General features: G+C 39.0%; 1 protein-coding gene across 2 annotated transcripts in view; it reads right to left on the reverse strand.

Moving 5' to 3' along the window:
• FANCB (FA complementation group B) overlaps nt 1–21598 on the reverse strand; it is a 103658-nt gene that overhangs the window by 13636 nt on the left and 68424 nt on the right. For both annotated transcript variants that reach the window (XR_012127501.1, XR_005061853.2), the window contains exons 11-12: nt 8051–8232; nt 860–989 (exon numbers count right to left, since the gene is read on the reverse strand). The gene's annotated coding sequence lies outside the window, so the exon portion shown is untranslated. The remainder of the gene's footprint in view (nt 1–859; nt 990–8050; nt 8233–21598) is intronic.

Genomic DNA, 21598 nt, shown 5'->3' on the forward strand with positions numbered 1-21598 from the left:
ATTATACTATTATTAATGGATTTTAGGTAACCCTCTAATAAGAGGCAAAAGAGAGAGAAAAACATCTTTTTTCACTCAACAAATGTTTCTTGAATGCCTACTATGTGCCAGACACCATTCTAGGCTCTTGGGATATAACAGTGAACACACCAGACAAAAACCTATGCCACTGTGGAACAAACATTGTATCTATTTAGCACTCATTCTCTGAACGATGTTAACCACATTTGTCATAAATGGGAGTCTTCCCTGTATTTAAGAAGTTATATTCCATTACCTATAGAGCTTGTAAAACACCCTCAGAAAGGAATGACATTTATTAACATATGAAGTATTCCTGGCAATAGGGATTACATGTGTAGTTTTAGATATCAGAGAATCTAAGTTCTAGCCTTATTTCTGCTCTTAACTTCTTGTATTATCAATCATACTCTCTGAGCTTCGATTTTCTCACCTGCCAAAATAGGAGTAGGATCTCTAAATGTATTTTCAACAACAAAGTTATGCTTTCTATATGTCTAATATAGTCACACCAGCCAGACAGGCCACATTTATGGAGAGTAGAAAAATAAACATTTTTGTAGTTATTAATCTCATAACCACAGGCTATCATGTACAACTTACACTGAGATACAACTTTATAGGGCATTACTTATTTTTCTAATGAAGATAACAAAAGCAGCTGTTTGTATTGTCTCAAAAGCCGAGTCTGAGACAAGGAGATAATATCAGCAGAATGTTGGTAATTTGTGGGAGGGAGGATCCCAGAAGTCATAGTACGAGAAATGGACAATGAGACGGGGGAGAAAGCCAATGTCAGGGCACATTGATGAAGTTGGAGAAAGGATGGGACACCTACTAGAATAATCCATCCAAAGGGTAGGAGGCTGGTGATTTTTTCACTGGGCCACATTTGTCCTTGATTGAGGATTGCTCCAAGGGTGTCAACAGCCTCATCTTCTGAGTCCAGCAGACTTCCACAGCTTCAGCTTTGAGAAGGCCATAAGAGAGAAAGCAAGGTGTCAGTTTAAGGTGTGACACAGTGATGAGTTGTATTGTCTCTCCCCCAAACTTCATATGTTGGAACTCTAACCCCTAGCACCTCAGAATGTGACCTTATTTGAAGAGAGGGTCTTTACAGAGTTCATCAACTTAAAATGAGGTCATTAGGGTAGGCCCTAATCCAATATGACTGGTATCCTTAGAAAACAGGGAAAACGTTGGACTCAGATACAAGCACGTGAGAACTCCATGTGAACATTGCAGTTATGCTGCCACGAGGCCAGGAACTGCCAGAAGCTAGGAGAGAGGCCTGGAACAGATCTTTTCCTAGCGCCTTTGGAGGGAACATGGCCTGCCAATACCTTGATCTTGAATTTCAAGGCCCCAGAACTGCGAGACAATAAATTTCTGTAGTGTAAGTCACTTGGTTCATGGTACTTTGCTCCTTCAGCCTTAGCAAACTACTCCAGACACTGCTGTGGCAAATCTGAGCATGGCAGGAACTGTGCAACACAGCTATGGGAGAAATCAGAAGCAGGCAAGGGGGGAGGCATGAGCACTAAAGACATCATCTACAGAGCTCATGGAAGGTGGACATGCTGGGACTGAGAGACTGTCCTGCTGTTTCTCAGGTCCTCCTAAATACAGGGGGAGAATGCTACAACCTGCAATGGCTAGAACTATAACCTAGACTGTCAAAAAGTGTGTTCTATATGTTCATTATATTTGAAGCAACAATAAACACTCCTATTATCCTCTCAATTGTGAATATGCCTTTTCTTCCTAAGACAGCTATTGGGATACCATGTCCTTTTTCATATGAACAAATTACATTTGTTAACACATTTGAAAAAGGGACATTTTAACAGGCTGATTTCCGGAGCAGCCTCCATTCCTTGTGGGGTAAGAATGACAAAAACAAAACTGGAGGACAACTGTGTTACACCTAAAAATCTTACATTTATATTCCTAATATTTCACATTGGAGAAGTTTTAAAAATGTTAAGGAATTCACTAAAAAGGTTTCATAGAACTGTTGAGGAAATTGGGAGCATGGATTTTTGCCTCAAGGTTGAGATTCTTTAGCTGTGTCAGGAATAGCTTGCTAAAAGCACTGTGTCAGATACTGTCATTTTGTACATTCCTTCCAAAAGCAGCAATCTCAGCAGAAACATGTGCATGAATTAGTGATGAATATGTTTGATCTGAAGAAAAAGCAAGGCCCTCCATGGAAGCCAGTCACTTTATCACGCCCCACTCTGGTTAGAGCCTGAGTCTCCCTCCCCACCTCACTTACCTATCCCACCCTGAATAGAAGCAATTTAAAGGGTTGAATATATACATTGAACTGTGATGGCCAACTGAAATGAGCACCTTGGTTTCAATATGTATTCACCACTTAAAAAAATTAAATATACTGCCTCACTGTAAGAGGAGTTGTAATTTATCAAGAGTTAAAAACTCAAAAAGTAAGTTGAAAGTAATCTAGACATTTCATGATAAATAATATTTCCATTTATAACACTGTAAATTAAAAAAAGAAATGTGCCACTTAAGTTCTATGTCATTGGATAAGGAATGTAAAGTGCAGAGTTTTTCTGACATGAATTCTTCCTTTTCAGCTTCATTGAGATATAACTGTATACAATATTGTATAAGTTCAAGGTATACAATGTAATGATGTGATACACATATATATTGCAAAATGTTTACCACAATAAGGTTACTTAACACCTCCATCACTTCACATAGCTACCATTTTGTTGTTGTTATGGTGAGAACACTAAAGTTCTATTCTCATATCAACTTTCAGTATACAATACAGTATTCTGAACTATAGTCACCATGTGGTACATTAGATCCTCAGAACTTACTCATCGTGTAAATGAAAATTTGTAGTCTTTGACCAATTTTCTCCACCCCTCAGCTCCTGACAACTGCTATTCTACTGTTTCCACATATAAGTGAAATCATATAGTATTTGGCTTGCTCTGTCTCATTTCACTTAGCATGATTCTGTCAAGAACCATTCATGTTGTCACAAATGGCAGGATTTCCTTCCTTTTTGTGGTTGAATAATATTCCACTGTGTGTGTGTGTGTGTGTGTGTGTGTGTGTGTATACACACACCATATTTTCTTTATCCATTCTTCCACTGATGAATATTTAGGTTGTTTTGAAAGTGAGGTATTGAAGTCCCCTACTATTATTATATTGTTGTCTCTTACTCCCTTCAGATCTGTTAGTATTTGCCTAATATAATTAGATGCTCTGATATTGGGTAGATATATATTTACAGTTTTTATGCAGGTATACCTGGTAAATATTGGGGGTTCAGTTCCACTGCCACAATAAAGTGAGTATTGCAATAAAGCTAATCAAATGAACTTTTTGGTTCCAGTGCATATAAAAGTTATGTTTACACTGTACTATAGTCTATTAAGTATACAATAGCATCATATCTAAAAAAACAATGTACATACCTTAATTTAAAAATAGTTTATCGCTAAAAGTGCTAATCATCATCTGAGCTTTCACTGAGTCATAGTGAACACAGATAAACATAACAAATATAATAATAAAGAAAAAGTGTGAAATATTGTAAGAATTACCAGAATATGACACAGAGACACAAAGCAGGCAAATGTTGTTGCAAAGTGGTGCTGACAGACTTGCACAAACAGGGTGACCACAAACTTTCAATTTTAAAAAATGCAACATGTGAGGTACAATAAAATGAGGTATGCTTGTCCTCTTGATGAGTTGATCCCTTTATCATTATATAATGACCTTCTTTGCTCTTATTACAATATTTGACTTACAATCTATTTTGTCTAATATAAGTATAGCTACCCCTGCTCTCTTGATATTTCCATTTGCATGAAATATCTTTTTCCATCCCTCATTTTCAACCTACCTGTGTCCTTGGAACTGAAGTGAATCTCTTGCAGGCAGCATATAGTTGGGTCTTATTTTTTTAACTGTTCAGGTATTCTAGACCTTTTGTTTGGAGAATTTAATCCACTTACATTCAAAGTAATCACTGATAGGTAAGGACCTGCCATTGCCATCTTCTTCATTGTTTTCTGGCTCTTTTGTATTTCCTTTGTTCCTTTCTTCCTCTTTTATTGTCTTCCTTTGTGAGCTGACACTTTTCTGTAACATATTCTTTGATTCTCTTCTCATAATCTTGTGTGTATCTACTATAGGATTTTGCTTTGCGGTTACCCTGAGGTTTACTTGAAACATTTTATAGATTTAACAGTGATAATAACTTTGACTGCATATAAAACTATCCTTTTACTCTTACTCCCATATTTTGTTTTTGATGGAACAATTTACATCTTTTTATGTTGTGTATCCATTACCAAATTACTATAGCTACAGCTATTTTAACACTTTTGTCATTATACTTTTGTATACTTTTTATTACAGTATTAGAGTTATTTGAATCTGACTATATACTTACTTTTACCAGTGTGTTATATATTTCACATGTTTTCATGCTACGAAGTAGTATATTTCAGCCTAAAGAACTCCTTTCACCATCTCCTGTAAGGCAGATATAGTATTGATGAGCTCCGTAAGCTTTTATTTGTTAGGGGAACTGTTTAATCTTGCCTTCATTTCTGAAGGACAACTTGGCTAGATAAAGTATTCTTGGGTGGAAGTTTTTTTTTCTGTAAGCACTTTGAATACATCATCCCATTCTCTCCTGCCTTGTAAGATTCTGATGAAAACTATGCTTACAGCCTTATGGGCATTCCCTTGTATAAGAGAATTTTTTTCCTCTTGCTGCTTTAAATATTTTCTGTTTTTAATTTTAGACAGTTTTATTATAATGTGTCTACAAGAAGATCATTTTGGATTGAAACTTTTAAAGCGACCTATTAGCTTCATGAACTTGGATTTCTAAATCTTTCTTCAAGTTTGAGAAGTTCTCAGTCATTATTTCTTTAAATAAGCTTTCTATCCCTTTCTTCCTCTCTTCCTCTGGGACTCCAGTGATGCACAGATTGTTTCTCTTCATGGTATGTGAAAGCTCTATAGGCTTTCCTCATTTTCTTTACTTTTTTTTTTTTTGTTCCTCTGATGGGATAATTTCAAATGATCTATTTTTGAGCTGAGAGATTGTGTCTTCTTTTTGGTCCTGTCTGCTACTGAAGCTCTCTAATGAATTTCAGTTCATTGCTGTTTTTTTTCAGTTCCAAAATTTCTGTTTCTTTTTTATTGAACTTCTAATTTTGTTCTTGTATTGTTTTCTTAATTTCATTAAATTGTTTAGCTGTTTTGTCTTATAGTTCTCTGAGCATCTTTAGAACAATTATTTTGATTCTTTGTCCAGCAATTCCTGTATCTCCACTTCTTTGAGGTCAGTAACTGCAAGTCTGCTGTGTTCCTTTGGCAGAGCCATGTTCCCCTGATTCTTTGCGATCCCAGTAGACTTCCATAGGTATCTGCATATCTGAAGAGGCAACTACCTCTTCCAGATTTTATGGGCTAAATGAGTAAGAAAATACCTTCACCTGTGGGTGGGAGTTCACTGGAATATGCTGTGACCCTGGGTCTAGTGGCACAAGGTAGCAAGTACAGGGGGTTGTGGCAACTCTGGGACTGGGGGCTATAATGACTCACTGGCTCAGGCTACTGGAGTTCACAGCATGGACATCTATGTGGTCCTTGGCAAGCACCATGAGGTTTCTATAGAGGCTACAGTGGCTGTTGGAATCCTCTACGACACTGTTACAAATGTGTCTTGTATGTAAGCAGAAGCATGAACTGCTTCTGTTTACATGGAGCCAGGCAAAGGTCCAGGTTGAAAGGTCAAGAGTTAGAACCAAGGCAGTGAAAGTGGGGAGGAAGAGGACAGGTAATATTTTTAAAGTATTTTAGAGGCAGAATCAACAGTTTGTCAACTGATAGATCCTGGGGATGAAAACTGAGGGAGAGGAACATAAAAGATGGAAGATTGTACAAAGGTTTTTAGGTTGGGTGACTGAGTAATATTGCTATTAATTAAACTAGAGAACACCAGAGAGGAAATGATGAAAGGAAAGATAATGAGTTGAGTTACTGTGATGAAGATACCTTTATAAAATGCCTTTGAGAAATGTGGTTGGAATCGTGGATTTGAATCTAAGGAGAAAAGTGGAGCTATGAATATTTGGAATTCATCTGTGAATATGGAATGCAATGAAATTGAGACCATGATAAATGTTTTCAAAATGATCTCATTTAATACTCATGACAACTCTGAGCTGTACATTATTTTTACTTACAAGGATACTGAGATTCTGGAAGACCAAATAACTTCCCAAAAGCCACATAGCTAATAAGCAGTAGAAGCTGGATTCAACTAATTCTCACTAAATACAAAGCCCATGTTCTTTCCTTTGTGTCTTGTTGACCTTTGGACTCTTTCAAGAAAAGCCTGTGGAATGAGTAGAGAATAGGCCTGATATTGGGTGTGATGAAAAAAATCCAATGTGGTTGGCTTGTAGTTTACATTCCAAAAGAAGGGTAATCAAGGGTGTGACTGAGAAGGACTGTAGCCACCCTGCAACAAGGGTTCTCACACCTAATAATGGCTGTTACTCTGCTTCCTAGGGAACATTTCATTAGGCTCTTTGAGTGAATGTATGCGCCTTTCTCACTTTGCAAAATAAAGAGAAATCAAGAACACTTAAATAGCAATAAGAGAAAGGGTGTCTTGGATTTCCAGCTTCTCAGCTTCACTATAATGCTTTAAATACTGTCAAATAGTCATTAGGTGACCAAATTGGTAGTTGACTACCACCCAGGTACATCTCTATTTTAACTATTTTAGCTATTTTAACACTTTGTCATTACACTTTTGTATACTTTTTATTACAGTGTTAGAGTTATTTGAATCTGACTATGTACTTACTTTTACCAGTGTGTTATATATTTCACATGTTTTCATGGTACTAAGTAGCGTCCTTACATTTTAGCTTAAAGAACTCCTTTCAGCATCTCCTATAAGGCAGGTCTAGTAGTAATGAGTTTATAAAGTTTAATACATTTGTATCTTCTTTTACTACACTTCTGGAGAAGAGGGTCTATCTCTCATTTTAGTTTTCCTTTTCAACAAAATGAAATAAAAATTTTGGGGTAGACACTGAAAAAGAGTTACTCTATTCTCCATTAAATATTCCAGTACTTTCAAAATCAGTGCATTCATTCACGTATTCAATGAACCTTCATTAACAACACAATGAAATGCTCTTGCCTTCTAGGAGACTACGGTTCAGCTGGGGAAAGAGTCTAATCTTTAAGGATCTTAAATCACGAGTAGTCTCAATGAGAAGAAGCCAGAAGAGAAGGGGCAGTAATGATGCAGACCAGACCTTAAGAAGAGGACAAAAAGTGTTACAAATACAAAGCACAGGTAGAAATATTAGCCCATGAAAAGAGGATATCAACTCTTCAAGAATAACAGCCACAGGAGAGAAAGACTGCATACAAGAGCAGCTTGAAGACAAGAAGATTGAGGGAATTTGCATCTAGTGCCCTCTATTATTTTTCCTGTGGAATTTTCTTCTGAAAATCAAGAGGAAAGGTCCAAATAAGCAGAGAAATTTAGAACAATGTCTTTCATAGGTCTTTTATCCTGTCCCAAACACAAAGATGTCTGCACCAAAACATGAGATAACAGAATTATAGGAGCTGGGATGTCAGTTCTGAGTGTATAGAAGACAGGGCCAGGTCAGTGTAATATGGTCCACGTATGAAGCTCACTGACAGAGGGTTTGATTGGACATAAGGATGAAACTGGAAAATACTGAGAAAAAGAGCTAGCACTACAGATCTGTTGCTTCAGCTAGACATTTGACGGGTTCCTTTCAATACAAACAAGTGGTCAAGATCCTTGTGAGTACATAAAAGGCAAGTATTTCATGAATTTTACTAACAGAGGAGTAAAGCAGTGCTCCTTAAGCTTGGCTGCATATTGGAATCACCTAGTGTGGTAGTAATCTGTTGCTATATAACAAATCACCACAAAACTTAACTCCTTAAAACAACTCACATTTATTATCCCACACAGTTTCTGTGGATGAGGAATTTGAAAGCAGCTTAGCTGGGGATTCCGGCTCAGCATTTCTCAGGCGGCTATTGTGGCTCAGGCTGCAGTCATCTGAAGGCTTGACTGGAGCTTCCAAGCTGGCTCTCTCATATGGCTACTGGAAGAAAGCTGTATTTCTCTGGGTTCTCCAGAAAGGAAACAATAGGATATAAATTTAGATAAAATAAGGAGCTGGTTTACAAGATTATAGAGGCTGAGAAGTCCCTAATCTGTAAGCAGCAAGCTGGAGACCCAGGGGAGCCAATGCTGTAGTTACAGTCCAAGCTCAAAAGCTGAAAACTAGGAGGGCTGATGGTGCCCGTTCCGGTCCAAAAACCAGCAGGGTTAAGACCAAAGAGAGATGTTACAGTTCAAGTCCAAAGGCAGGAAAAGACTGAAGTTTCAGCTCAAGCACTTAGGCAAGAGGAGTTCCCTCTTACTCAGTCTTTTTGTTCTACTCAGGTCTTCAATTAATTGGATGAGGCCCATCCACATTAGGGAGGCCAATGCTTTCTTCAGTCTACCTATTCAAAGGTTAGTGTCACCCAGAAAAATCCTTAAAGACACACCCAGAACAATGTTTGTCCAAATGTCTGGGCACCCTGCAACCCAGTTAAGTTATTGATACATAAAATTAACCACATCACAAAGGCTCAGTCCCTTGCTGACTGTTGGTAGGAGGCCTCAGTTCCTTACAACATGGGACTCTCTCTGGGGCTGCTTCAGTGTCCTCATGGCCACGGTAGGTGGCTTCCCCCAAAGCATGTAATTTAAGAGAGAAAGCCAGAAGGAAGCCTCTAAGTGTTATAACCTAGTTTTGGAAGTCATACACAGTTGCTGCCACCATATGCTCTTGTTAGAAACAACTCACTAAGTGCAGCCCACTTTCAAGGAGGGAAGAATTAAGTTTTACCTCTTGAAGAAAGGAGTATTAAAGAATTTGTGGGTATATATTTAAACCATAACATTGGGGAGCTTTACAAAATACTGACACTTGGCTACCACCCCTAGCCCTTCTGATTTCATTGGTCTGGGATTTTTAAAAGCTCTCCAGGGGATTTTATGGGTAGCCAAGTGTTCCTCTATTATCTGCATCCACTCTTGTGTCTCTTAATACTGTAAGCCCTCAGTGAGCAAGTATATGCTGATGGTATTTTGCAGGTCCTAATGTTACACCATATTATGTTAAGTGGATATGAGTATTTCCTCTAATAAAGAACTCAATTTCATTAAGGAAATTTTTTAACTTCAAAATACTTTTCTGAATGCCAATAAAATAAGCAATAAGTTTTACATAGAAGCACAATACTCAAGAGAAGAGCATTTAATACCTAGCATTTTCAAAATCATATGTATTACAAAGCAAGGATATAAAATAAAACAATTATAAGAGACTTCTGGCTAAATATGAACCCTAAAAGCATTAAATCAGCAGTACTTTGAGCTTATACAGGATCAGATACTTACTGATAATTCATGACAGAATGTAACCAAGTCCAACTTTGGCAGTGTTATGGTTAGTTTTATTTATTAACTTGACGAGGCTATAGTAACCAGTTATTTAGTCAAACACTAATTTAGATGTTGCTGTGAAGGTATTTTGTAGGTGTGATTAACATTTACAATCAGTTGACTTTAAGAGCAGATTACCCTCGATGACATGGTTGGGTCTCATCTAATCAATTGAAGGCCTAAAAAGCAAAAACTGAGGTTCCTTGAAAAAGAAATTCTGCCTCAAGACTGTAACATCAACTCCTGCCTCAGTTTCCATCCTGCCAGACTACCCTACGAATTTTGGAATTGCCAGCATCTATAAACATGTGAGCCCATTCCTCAAAATAAATCTCTTAATATATGAATGCATAATGATATAAATAAATATATCTGAATATATCCTACTGTTTCTCTGGAAATCCCTGACTGATACGTATTTTGGTGCTTGGAAGGGGGGTGCTGCTGTAACAAATACCTGAAAATGTGGAAATGAGTTTGGTGTTGGGGAATTTTGATGAGCTTGACAGAAAAAGCCTAGATTGCCTTGAAGAGATGGTTGGTAGAACTATGGACATTAAAGGGCTGCTTCAGTGTCCTGATTCTGGTGAAGGCTCAGATGGAAGTGAGGAACAAAGTAGAGAAAGCTTCTATAATCTTAGAGAACAAATACATTGTCATGAACAGAATTCTGGTTGAAATACAAATGTTAAAGGTGCTTCTAGTGAGATCTCAGATGGAAATAAGGAAAATGTTATTGGACGTTGGAGGAAAGGAGATCTTTGTTGTAAAGTAGGAAAGAACTTGGTTTAAGTGTCCTAGAGTTTTATGGGGAGAACTTGTAAATGATGAACTTGGATATTTGGCTGAGGAGATTGCTAAGCAAAATGTGGAAGGTGTGGCCTGGTTTCTCCTTTCTGCTTATAATAAAATGCTAAAGGAAAGGAACAAATTGAGAAGGAATTTCAAGCACAAAAGGACCAGCCCTTGATTATCTGGAAAGTTCTCAGGCTATTCAGATACAGCAAATGATGAGAAAGAGTGCTCTGAAGACAACAGTTTGTTAAACTGATGGGACATACGATTTATGGATCAACCATCTTGTCAGAAATCAGGAATAGAGATGGGGTTATCTAGCAAGGATTTGTGGAGGACCCTCATGTGTAATGGCAAGGACTCCCATGAATTTCACCAGAAGGCTGACAAATTTTGGGGAATATAGTACCAAAAACACTATCAGTTTAGACTAAGAGGGACAGAAAAAAGAGCACCATGTGACGACAGAGATACACAGAGAAAATGCCATGTGAACACAAAGGCAGACATTGGGGTGATGCTTCTCCAAGCCAAGGAAAGCCAAGCATTGCCAGAAAACCACCAGAAGTTAGGAAGAGGCAAGGAAATATCTTCCTCTAGTGCCCTCAGAGAAAGTATGGCCTTCCAATACCTTGATTTCAGACTTCTAACCTCCAGAACTGTGAGAGAATAGACTTTTATTGTATTAAGCCACCCAGTTTGTGGTGCTTTGTTACAACAGCTCTAGGAAACAAATATAAGCAGTATGGAAATTGAAACTAACTGAAATCTCTTGCACTGAATCTACATATATATTCTGTACCTGCTTAGGGGAACAACAGATAAATGTTTTAAGAAACAATTAGATTAAATTAACTAAATAATTAAATAATCTCATTTAAAACTTGGCTTAAGACCTATTTGAAAATTATATTATTTGTAATTTTGGCCTATGTGTCTCTGCCTTGATCTCTAATTCCCTCTCCCCTTCTCTGATGGTTGTGAAAATACCAAACAATGTTTTCAATGTGAAATCCAACAGAATCAACAACAGTGTTCTTCGGACAAACATCTCTGTTCATTAGTAAGGGACTTAAATTCTGCATGGGCTTTGTTTACATGCTCAGCTGCTAATTGTCAGTCAGTTTGATATGCACAGTGAACAACCACAGTGGTGGAAACGACTGAAGCAGAAGAACACATTGATTAGATGGACCCCTAGCCTCACCCCACCACCCATGTGGCTACTGGAAGCATTCTCAAATGTTGGCGTCACAGCACAGGCTTCTAAAACCCTAGGACCAGAGTCACTTGGACTGACTGGTCATCACTCTTCTGGTGTCTGAGTTTGTGCTCTGTTAATTGGGCAACTTGATGCAGGTCTTGGAAAGTCAGAATTGGGATGCATTGCACACTTCTTTTAGTTCTGTAAAATGCAAGGAATTTTAGTATCCACTTGATGCCACCAACCATGCTTGGCTCCCTCCCACAGGGCCTCTGGGAACTGGCCCATCTTCATCCATGTACAAGCATGTACTCAAGTGAAAGGGAGTCAGCTTGGCGACAGGATTCCTCAGCCTATGGGGCATCTAGCTGGTGATTTGTGAAATCATCTGAAGGGTCATAACCAGATTTTTTTTTTAAAAAAATAGGTGTAGATGCACTCATCCCACCAGTTCCTGGACTTGCCATGGGAATGAAGAAGGAGATATCTAAGCTGGCCTGTGCATACAGTAAAACAACAAGTTTGACTGGATCTACACTGTTGGAACTCAACCAAGAATTAGGAGAAGTGCAAGTTGTAGTGCTCCAAAATCTTACAACTACAGACTATCTACTGTTAAAAGAACATATGGGATGTGAACAGTCCCCAGGAATGGGTTGTTTTAATTTGTCTGATTTCTCTCAGACTGTTAAAGTTCAGTTGGACAATATCCACCATATCATAGATAAGTTTTCATAAATGCCTATGGTGCCTAACTGGTTTTCTTGGTTTCACTGGATATGGCTGGTAATTGTAGGTCTGCTTTGGTTATGTAACTGTATTCCTATTATGTTAATGAGTGTGCGCAATTTAATTAGTAGTTTAAAACCTATACATGCTGAAGTTACTCTACAAGAAGATATGTCAAAGAAATAATCAATCTTCCCATGTTTTCTTCCGCCTGCTACTTCTATAGCTTTTCTTCTTCCTTCCTAATTACAACCCTTAAATAGAATTCGTGCCTCATATCGAATTTACCGAGTATCATAATTCTTCCAAGTGGTAAAGATACCTCAAGACAAATGCTGGGCATAGAAGCCACAGGGCATAAATATGCAAAGAAGTAAAAAGCTAACCCTTTCAAACAGTAAGGCTTCTCTCTCACTTACCAACTTTACATTTCCCTGTATGGTCCCGGAAGATGACTGGTTAGCCAGAGACGGGTAAGATTCCTCAAGGGAGGAACAACCTAAGACAGGCACAGTCGCAGGGGGGCCATCAGGTGAGAAATTGGGGACCAACAGAGGTGAGGCTTAGAACCTCACCCCCCCTGTTCTGAGAGAAATCTTCTGCATCCGTGGATGTTTTATTGCCCTTGTCTAGCTTGGATTAACACATAGTCTACAGGCACACACCTGATCATCTACAGTTGCTCTCTTACAGCACTAAACTATGTTTTCTACCTTTATCTTGCATCTACCTACCACTTCAGCATTTTATTAAAAATAATAATAATAAGAGAGAAATGTGGTATCCACATATAAATCAAGTATAAAAATCAAACGAATATTCATATTTGAACTGATTGGTTATAGTTCATAATGCATGATCAAAACCGAAAGTTTCTGTGATGAATGCCCTTGTACTGTTCACCATGTAACTTATTCACTATGTAAGAATTTGTTCTCCATGTAAGAACTTGTTTGTTATGCTTCAGAAGATTGGAGACTGACGAAAATTAGGCTTGGGGTGGATTAATGATTGTGCATTGAGCATTGGCTCCCCTATACAGAATTTTATTGTTGTTAACAACCATTTGATCAATAAATATGAGAGATGCCCTCTCAAAAAAAAAAAAAAGTACAGACTTCCAATTGTAAAATAAATAAGTAACCGGGATGTAATGTATAGCATAAGGAATATAGTCAAAATATTGTAACAACTTGGTATGGTGATAGCTGGTACCTAGAATTATCATGTATATAAATGTTGAATCACTGTGTTGTACACCTGAAACTAATGTAATACTGTGTGTCAACTACCCTTCAATAAAAAATAATTATCAAAAAAAACAAAAAACAAAATAGGACAGGATTAAACTGAATAGACTAGAAAACACCAGAATGTGTGCCATGTAGTAAAGATAACTATTTCGTGAACCTTCTATTTCACATATATTTGTATATGTCTTTATATGTATTGGATCATAACAAAACACATATCCCTCTGGGGAGTCATGTTTCAAAAAGTTTGAAAAACATAGCTCTAGGGCATGATCATGATTTCCAAATTCCCTTCATTCCAAAAATGACCATTAGCCCCCTGCACAGTTAACACAGCCATCTCTCTTCTACTTCTTTTTATTAACACCATGTCCCTAGGCCAATGGCACTGGCACCTGACAAAAAAAAAAAAAAAAAAAAAAAAGAATCCCAAAGAGCCCAGTACCTAGGAAACACAGACAAAAGGGCGAATGAAAAATTAGAAAAGTTCTGCGGCTTACCCTCCTTTCCTGTGCTTTCTTTGAAACCCTGGGACTATGGCCACATGACTCATCATCCTCTCTATTGTGGCCTTTTTATGTGCTAGGGTCAAAGATAAATAGGTCATCGCTTTCCTTAAGGTGCTCATAGACTCATAGCAAAGATGGACAATTAAGATAATATCATTGCAATGTTGTAAGACCTTTGGTGAGGGTGGGGTTAAGAAAAACAAGGTAGCTGCTACAAGATGTTCTTTAAAGACAACTAGGCACATCTGAGTCAGATAAGAGGTGGAAGGACACTCCAGGCAGAGAATAAAATATGCAGGGTACATCAAACGAAAGGTAAGTTGATGTCACATGGCAGAATTGGCAGACCATGGTGTAAGGAAGGAAGGCAGAGACCAGTTAATAGCGGGAAAGCCTTGGAAGTTTATATATATAGAGAGAGAGAAAGTTCAGACATCACCCTGTAGTCATGGCAAATCACTGAGGAGTCTTAAGTTGTAATAAAAAATCATACTTGCAACACAGAGGGGTCATTTTGTAAGGAGGACAAGGCCAATTACTGAGATCAGGGGTAGTAAGCTGTTTAGAGGCAGGAAAGGTCAGTAGAACACTTTTACCATAGACCAGACAGACATGGTGGGGACCTTAATTAAAGAGATGGGAAAGCAGAGGAGAGAATGGAAATAAGAGATAGAAGAGACAGAATCAAGAGAATCTGGAGACTGGTAAAAAAGCAGATTGGAAACTCCCCTCCTTCTTGACTGGGCGTCTGGTTGGTGGTGGTGCTCTCCATCAGGACAGGAATGTGGGAGGAGAAGCAACCCTATGGGGAAGGTAAGTTTGGTTTGGACCAAATTGAATTAATGTGCCAGTAGGACATCCAGGTGAATCTGAATGTTAGATGATTGGATCTGGTATCTCTTTCTTTTGTTTTCTAAGCTGAAGTGCAATCAAACAATCCAAGAAATGGACAGACCTTCAGTCAATTAACCCTTTCCTGTAAAGTCACCAGGCACTATGGTTTCTACCATAGTCCTTGGAAATGTATTTCAAAAGGAGAAAAGATTCAGTGTGCACCAAATACAAGAAGTTCTGGAAAAATTAGGGTACTGGTGCTGGTATCCTCACATCTAGGTATTGCTGAGACTTGAATCAATTTTCTTCATTCTGGTATATGACAACCAAGCTTCATCTTGAGAGCCAAGACAATTACATTGGTAAGAAAGTGTCAGTCAGGCCATGCTGTGGGCCTGATCTCATGTATTCGTCTCTGACTCTAAGAAACTGACTGTTTTGTACACACCAAAAGAACTTGGCTATGAACAATTCAGCCTTGAGCTCTCTCCTAAAGGGAGTAACTTCTATTCCTAGGGACAAAGTATTGCAGATCACCTAGAGATTCTGAGACCTGTCCATCGGTTAGCCATAGGCATGTATGGTGTTGAGGTGTAGCAGAGATGCTACTTGGCTTTCAGCAATAAACTTGGTGCCAGCAAACATTATTGCACAACAAGATTCCAGTTTAATCTAGTACCTTAAAGACCTCTGGAATTCTTTCATCACTCAATATTCTTAAATGATCACCATGCGTTTCTTCGTCAATGAAGAAATCACATTTTGAAATGTCTTTCTGAGTTAAATTACCTGGTAATAACTCTTTGGGTATATATATACATGAGGTAAGAGCAGGAGGTGGGGCAAAGGAGTGTCAGGGAGAAGAAACTCCTGCCAAGTTTTTTTTGGTGGGGAGGAGGAGCATCGTGTAGACATCAGTGAAGTTAAAATAAGAAAAACTAAAGCATCAGAAGTGAAAATTTAGCACATTTCTGGCTCCAAATACCATGCTTGTTTTTCATCCATGTATGTATAGGTAACAAAGACATAATTCTGCTGATGTGGGTTAGATTTCATCCTCTTTTTCTTATCTCAGTCCCTTTGCAGATTATTAGAACTACCTGCCTCTCCCAATCTTGATTGGGTGCCTTGTAGAAAGTAAACTCAAAATGCTAGCACCTGCTTCTCAACTCTACCCCATTTAACAGTGCTAAGAAGTCAAAGGGTGCAGTTTGGCAAAATGGACTATTATGTTTCACTAAAGTTCAGCTCTGGTCCTGGTGCCACCCAAGTCCCAATCCTGACTTTATAGTGGATTTAGTGTGTCACTCCATTCAAGCTCTATGTGCTTAAATTGTATTCATGTTCTCCTCCTCACCCTACTACCCACCACTTCTCCCTCTGGTCTCTGAGTCCACCCTTCCTGAATTCTCCTGATCCCCAAAAACGTAGTTGTGTAAGTCTCACTTGTAGGCTACATGACTGACACTTCAACAGCAATTTTTCACCACTGGATTTACATTTGTGCTTTAGTGATGTCATTGCCTTCAGGAACATTCAAAACCAAGCGTGCTAAATGGTGCCAGCATCTGTGGGTCTACAGCTGCCTACTGGACATCTTCAAGAGCATGTCACTGGTACCTCAAACTAACCATGGGCATAACTGAATCCATGGTTTCCTCCACCCCTGCTCCAAAGTGCTCCTGCTTCTTTGTCACCTTGTCTCAGAGAGTGCACTATCACCCCCTAAATTGCTCAAGCCAGGCTCACCCTCTCACTGACTCATCTTCCCATCCAGTTGCCAAGCCCCTTCAATTTCACCTTCTTAATAGCTCTCAAATCCACTTCATTCCATTACCCCTGCCCTGCCTCAGCTCACACATTTTATGAGTACAAGTCCCACAACTGTTCTCCCTGACTCCATCCTGACTGTGGCCCTCTGACAGAAGTGAGTGACAGACTGACACAGCCATCTTTCTAGAATGTAGTTTTGAGCATGACATTCTGCTCCTTTATATCTTATAATAGCTTCCTTCTGCCCACATGATACTTCCTAAGAGCCTCTATTACGTGGCCCATGCTAACCACTCAAATCCCATCAACTACAACTCAGTCACTCTCCTGTACTCTCAACTCCTGCCACAAAGATGTCTACTCCTTCTTATACTTCTCAAATGCCTTGATACTTTATATATATTGATTCCTTTTCATTCTAGAAATTAGGAACTCCCATTCCTAATAATGTGATAGATTAAGGAAAACACTAATCTGAAAGCATGTGTTTCTAAACAGTTTCTACCCAGAGTAGATGGCCTTTGTTTGGTAGAATATCTGGCTGAAGTTCATAAAATGAAAAGGGAGTTACAAGTTTCAAAGGAGTGGGGTGAGGAGAGTTTGATAGAAAAGTGAGGGCCCTGAACACAGAGGGAATGGGATAAGTGGATTTGGAGAGTGTGAACATGAAAGAAAGCCTAGTATCATGCTGACATGCAGTATGGCCTGAGAACAAGGACATCTACTGAGCAATTCCTAGTAATGAGGATGGCCAAGGAATACTGGAGAACTGGAGTGTCTGTGATTCCATTTTATATGGCTTGTCTTGCCTGTTCTGTGTTGTGATACCCCTCTATTAGCCCTAAATCTTCCATAAAAATCTGCTATCATATAGCCCTCTGTGCTAGTGGGGAGCAGTACTCCATGCGAGAAGTGATTCAGGCATGGAGAGAGCACAGCTGGTGTGGGGAGAAGACAGCAGCCACCAGAGTCCAGGTGGCCACAGGGAAACAGAACGCAGTGTGGACTGACCACAAGAGCAGCAGATGCACAAAACTGTCTAGATATCTTAGCCAGTTTGTTAGATTTTTCTACCACCTAAGGGACTGTGTCTCAGGGAGTTTACTTGACATCAGAGGAAAAGGAGATGAAACTCCCATACAGTGGGAAGAACTGGTGATTTCCAGGCAGCCGACCCTTAGGTTATAGTTATAGCTCATAAAATAAAGTTACAGGATTGCTATGAAATAAATAAATACTTGGCAGTAATTAAATAAATGCAATAATAAATATATGAGATAAAAGTTCAAATGGATATCCTTATAGAAGGGGGTTGGTAAAAATCACATTGGGTTATAGATAAAAAGTAACTTCATAAGTACTGATGACAACTTAAAAAGAAAAGATTGGTCTGTAGTCTCTGGAACCTTAACAGAGAAACAATGACATGGTTTTGATTCAAATTGTAGAGAAAGAAAGAGTGAAGTGTATGGAAGAGAGAAGAGAGAGGTGGATTCCCACTCTCCTGAACTTTCACAATTTCTAATTTAGAAATTCAGGAAACTAAAATTTACACTATATTTTACATAACACAATTTATATAAAAAGCAGGTAAAAGTAAGAGAGGATTCAAGATGGTGGCATGAGAGATGAGAGAGACAATTCCTTCAAAAATTACATATAATATGAAAATATAGTTAATACAACTAAAAGAGGAACAGGAAAGAAGTCTGCGCCAGATGGCATATACCTGGAGAACAGAGCAGACCTCACAAAACAGGGTAACATACCAAAGCCTTGATCGGGCAGGACCCAAGCCCTTACTCCACCCCAGCTCACCGGCGGGAGGAAGAGAAACAGAGCAGGGAGTGGGTGGAAGCCTAGGACTGATGAACGCCCAGCCCTGGGGATCTGCTTTCGGAGCACAAACCTACATTGCATGGTGCTCTGGAGATGAGTGGTGTTGGAAAGCTAAGACAGGTGGAATACTTGGAGAGACTGAGATTCCAGCCATCTGTGAGGGACAGGGATCCACAGCTGGCTGCTCTGGGGTAAAGGAAAAGCAGGCAGTCTGAGAGGCTTTCTACCAGTGAGAGGGCTGCTGAAGGGGTGGGGTTTGCATGGAGCTTGCCGCATGGGAGAAGGGATAGGTGGACAAGGGTGTCTGGGCGCACTCTGCCCAGCAGGTCAGGAAATTTCAGGAGCTTCAGGCGCTCCATCCCCCTGGCTGGCTACTCAGCTCTGAGGCCCCTACTATGATATGCAGCCTGCTGCACCTTCCTCCTGGCCTGCTGGCACAGGCTCATAAACTCACAGTCCCTGCCCTAGCATCAGGCCAGCCAGAGGGAGGCCCCACCAATGGCAACTACAGATGCAAAGTACAAGGCTTACACCTGTGTGCTCAGCCCACTGATTCTAACAGTGGAGACAGGCGCTGCAGCCGGGAAGCAGGAAACAGTTCTTTTCTCCCCCCAGGCCCCAGCACTGCTCCTCTGCAACCCTAGACATCACTCTAGGGGCTGAGCATCTCGGAAGACTAGAGCTACTGGACACTAGGGGGCACCACATACAAACATGGAACATCAAAGGAACCTGGTTCAGACGAAAATCTTGCAAACCCCAGAAAAAGGCCCAAATGAAACTGAACTTGCCAATCTTCCTGAAAAAGAGTTCAAAATAAAAATCATAAACATGCTCATGGAGGTACTGAAAAATATTCAAGAACTCAGGGATGAATTTAGGTGAGAGATTCAATCATTAAGAAATTCCATAACTGAAATGAAACATACAATGGAGGGACTTAAAAGCAGATTAGATGTAACAGAAGACATGGTAAATGGAATAGAAATTATAGAAGAGGAATACAAAGAAGCTGAGGCACAGAGAGTAAAAAGGATCTCTAAGAATGAAAGAATATTGACAGAAATGTGTGACCAATCCAAATGAAACAATATTCGCATTATTGGGGTACCAGAAGAAGCAGAGAAAGGAAAAGGGATAGAAAGTGTCTTTGAGGAGGTAATTGCTGAAAACTTCCCCAGTCTGTGGAAGGAGATAGTCTTTCAGGCCATGGAGGTGCACAGACCTCCCAACGTAAGGGACCCAAGGAAAACAACACCAAGACATATAATAATTAAAATGGCAAAGATCAAGGACAAGGACAGACTTATAAAAGCAGCCAGAGAGAGAAAAAAGATCACATACAAAGGAAAACCCATCAGGCTAACATCAGACTTTGCAACGGAAACCTTACAGGCCAGAAGGGAGTGGAATGATACATTTAATGCAACGAAACAGAAGAGCCTTGAGCCAAGAATTACCTGGCAAGATTATTATTTAAATTTGAAGGAAGGATTAAAGAATTCCCAGACAAGCAAAAACTGAGAGATTTTACCTCCCACAAACCACCTCTACAGTGCATTTTGGGGGAACTGCTATAGACGGAAGTATTCCTAAGGTTTAATAGCTGTCTCGAGGGGAAATAAATCTACTGCAAAGAAAGTAGAACAATTCATTACCAAGCAGATGCAAAGTCAAATCAAATACCCCCAAAGTCAATCAAGGGATACACAAAGAGTACAGAATATAATACATAATATATAAAGAACGGAGGAGGAAGAAAAAGGAGGAGAAAAAAAAGAACCTTTAGGTTGTGTTTGTAATAGCATAAGAAGTGAGTTAAATTAGACTGTTAGTTAGTAAGGGAATTACCCTTGAACCTTTGGTAACTACACATCTAAAGCCTGCAATGGCAATAAGTACATACCTATCGATAGTCACCCTAAATGTAAATGGTCTGAAGGCACCAATCAAAAGACAGAGAGTCACTGAAAGGATAAAAAAACAAGACCCATCTATATGCTGCCTACAAGAGACTCACTTCAAACTCAAAGACATACACAGACAAAAAGTAAAGGGATGAAAAAAGATATTTCATGCAACTAATAGGAAGAAAAAAGCAGGAGTTGCAGTACTTGTATCAGACAAAATATACTTCAAAACAAGGAAAGTAACAAGAGACAAAGAAGGACATTACATAATGATAAAGGGGTCAGTCCAACAAGAGGATATAACTATTATGAATAACTATGCACCCAAAACAGGACCACCTATATATGTGAAACAAATACTAATAGAATTAAAGGGGGAAATAGAATGCAATGCACTCATTTTAGGAGACTTAAACACACCACTCAACCAGACAGAAAATAAGTAAGGAGACAGAGGCACTGAACAATGTATTAGAACAGATGGACCTAATGGACATCTATAGAACACTCCATCCAAAAGCAAAAGTACACACATTCTTCTCAAGTACACATGCAACACTTTCAAGCCTAGATCATATACTAGGCCACAAAAAGAGCCTCAGTAAATTCAAAAAGATTGAAATTGTACCAACCAGCTTCTCAGATCACAAATGTATGAAATTAGAAATAAATTACACAAAGAAAAAGAAAAAGCCCACAAATACATGAAGGCTTAAAAAGATGCCCTAAATAACCAATGGATCAATGACCAAATAAAAACAGAGATCAAGCAATATATAGAGACAAATGACAACAGTACTACAACACTGCAAAATCTGTGGGATGCAGCAAAGGCCATGCTAAGAGGGAAGTATATTGCAATACAGGCCTAACTCAGCAATCCCAACTGAACAGTCTAAACTCACAATTAATGAAACTAGAAAAAGAAGAACAAATGAAGGGCAAAGTCAGTAGAAGGAGGGATATAATAAAGATTAGAGCAGAAATAAATGAAATCGAGAAGAATAAAACAATAGAAAGAATCAATTAAAGCAGGAGCTAGTTCTTCGAGAAAGTAAACAAAATAGATAAACCCCTAGCCAGACTTATCAAGAAAAAAAGAGAGTCTACACACATAAACAGAATCAGAAATGAGAAAGGAAAAATCACTATGG

The sequence above is a fragment of the Manis javanica genome, chromosome X, assembly GCF_040802235.1.
Source record: "Manis javanica isolate MJ-LG chromosome X, MJ_LKY, whole genome shotgun sequence".
In the NCBI taxonomy this organism is placed as follows: domain Eukaryota; kingdom Metazoa; phylum Chordata; class Mammalia; order Pholidota; family Manidae; genus Manis; species Manis javanica.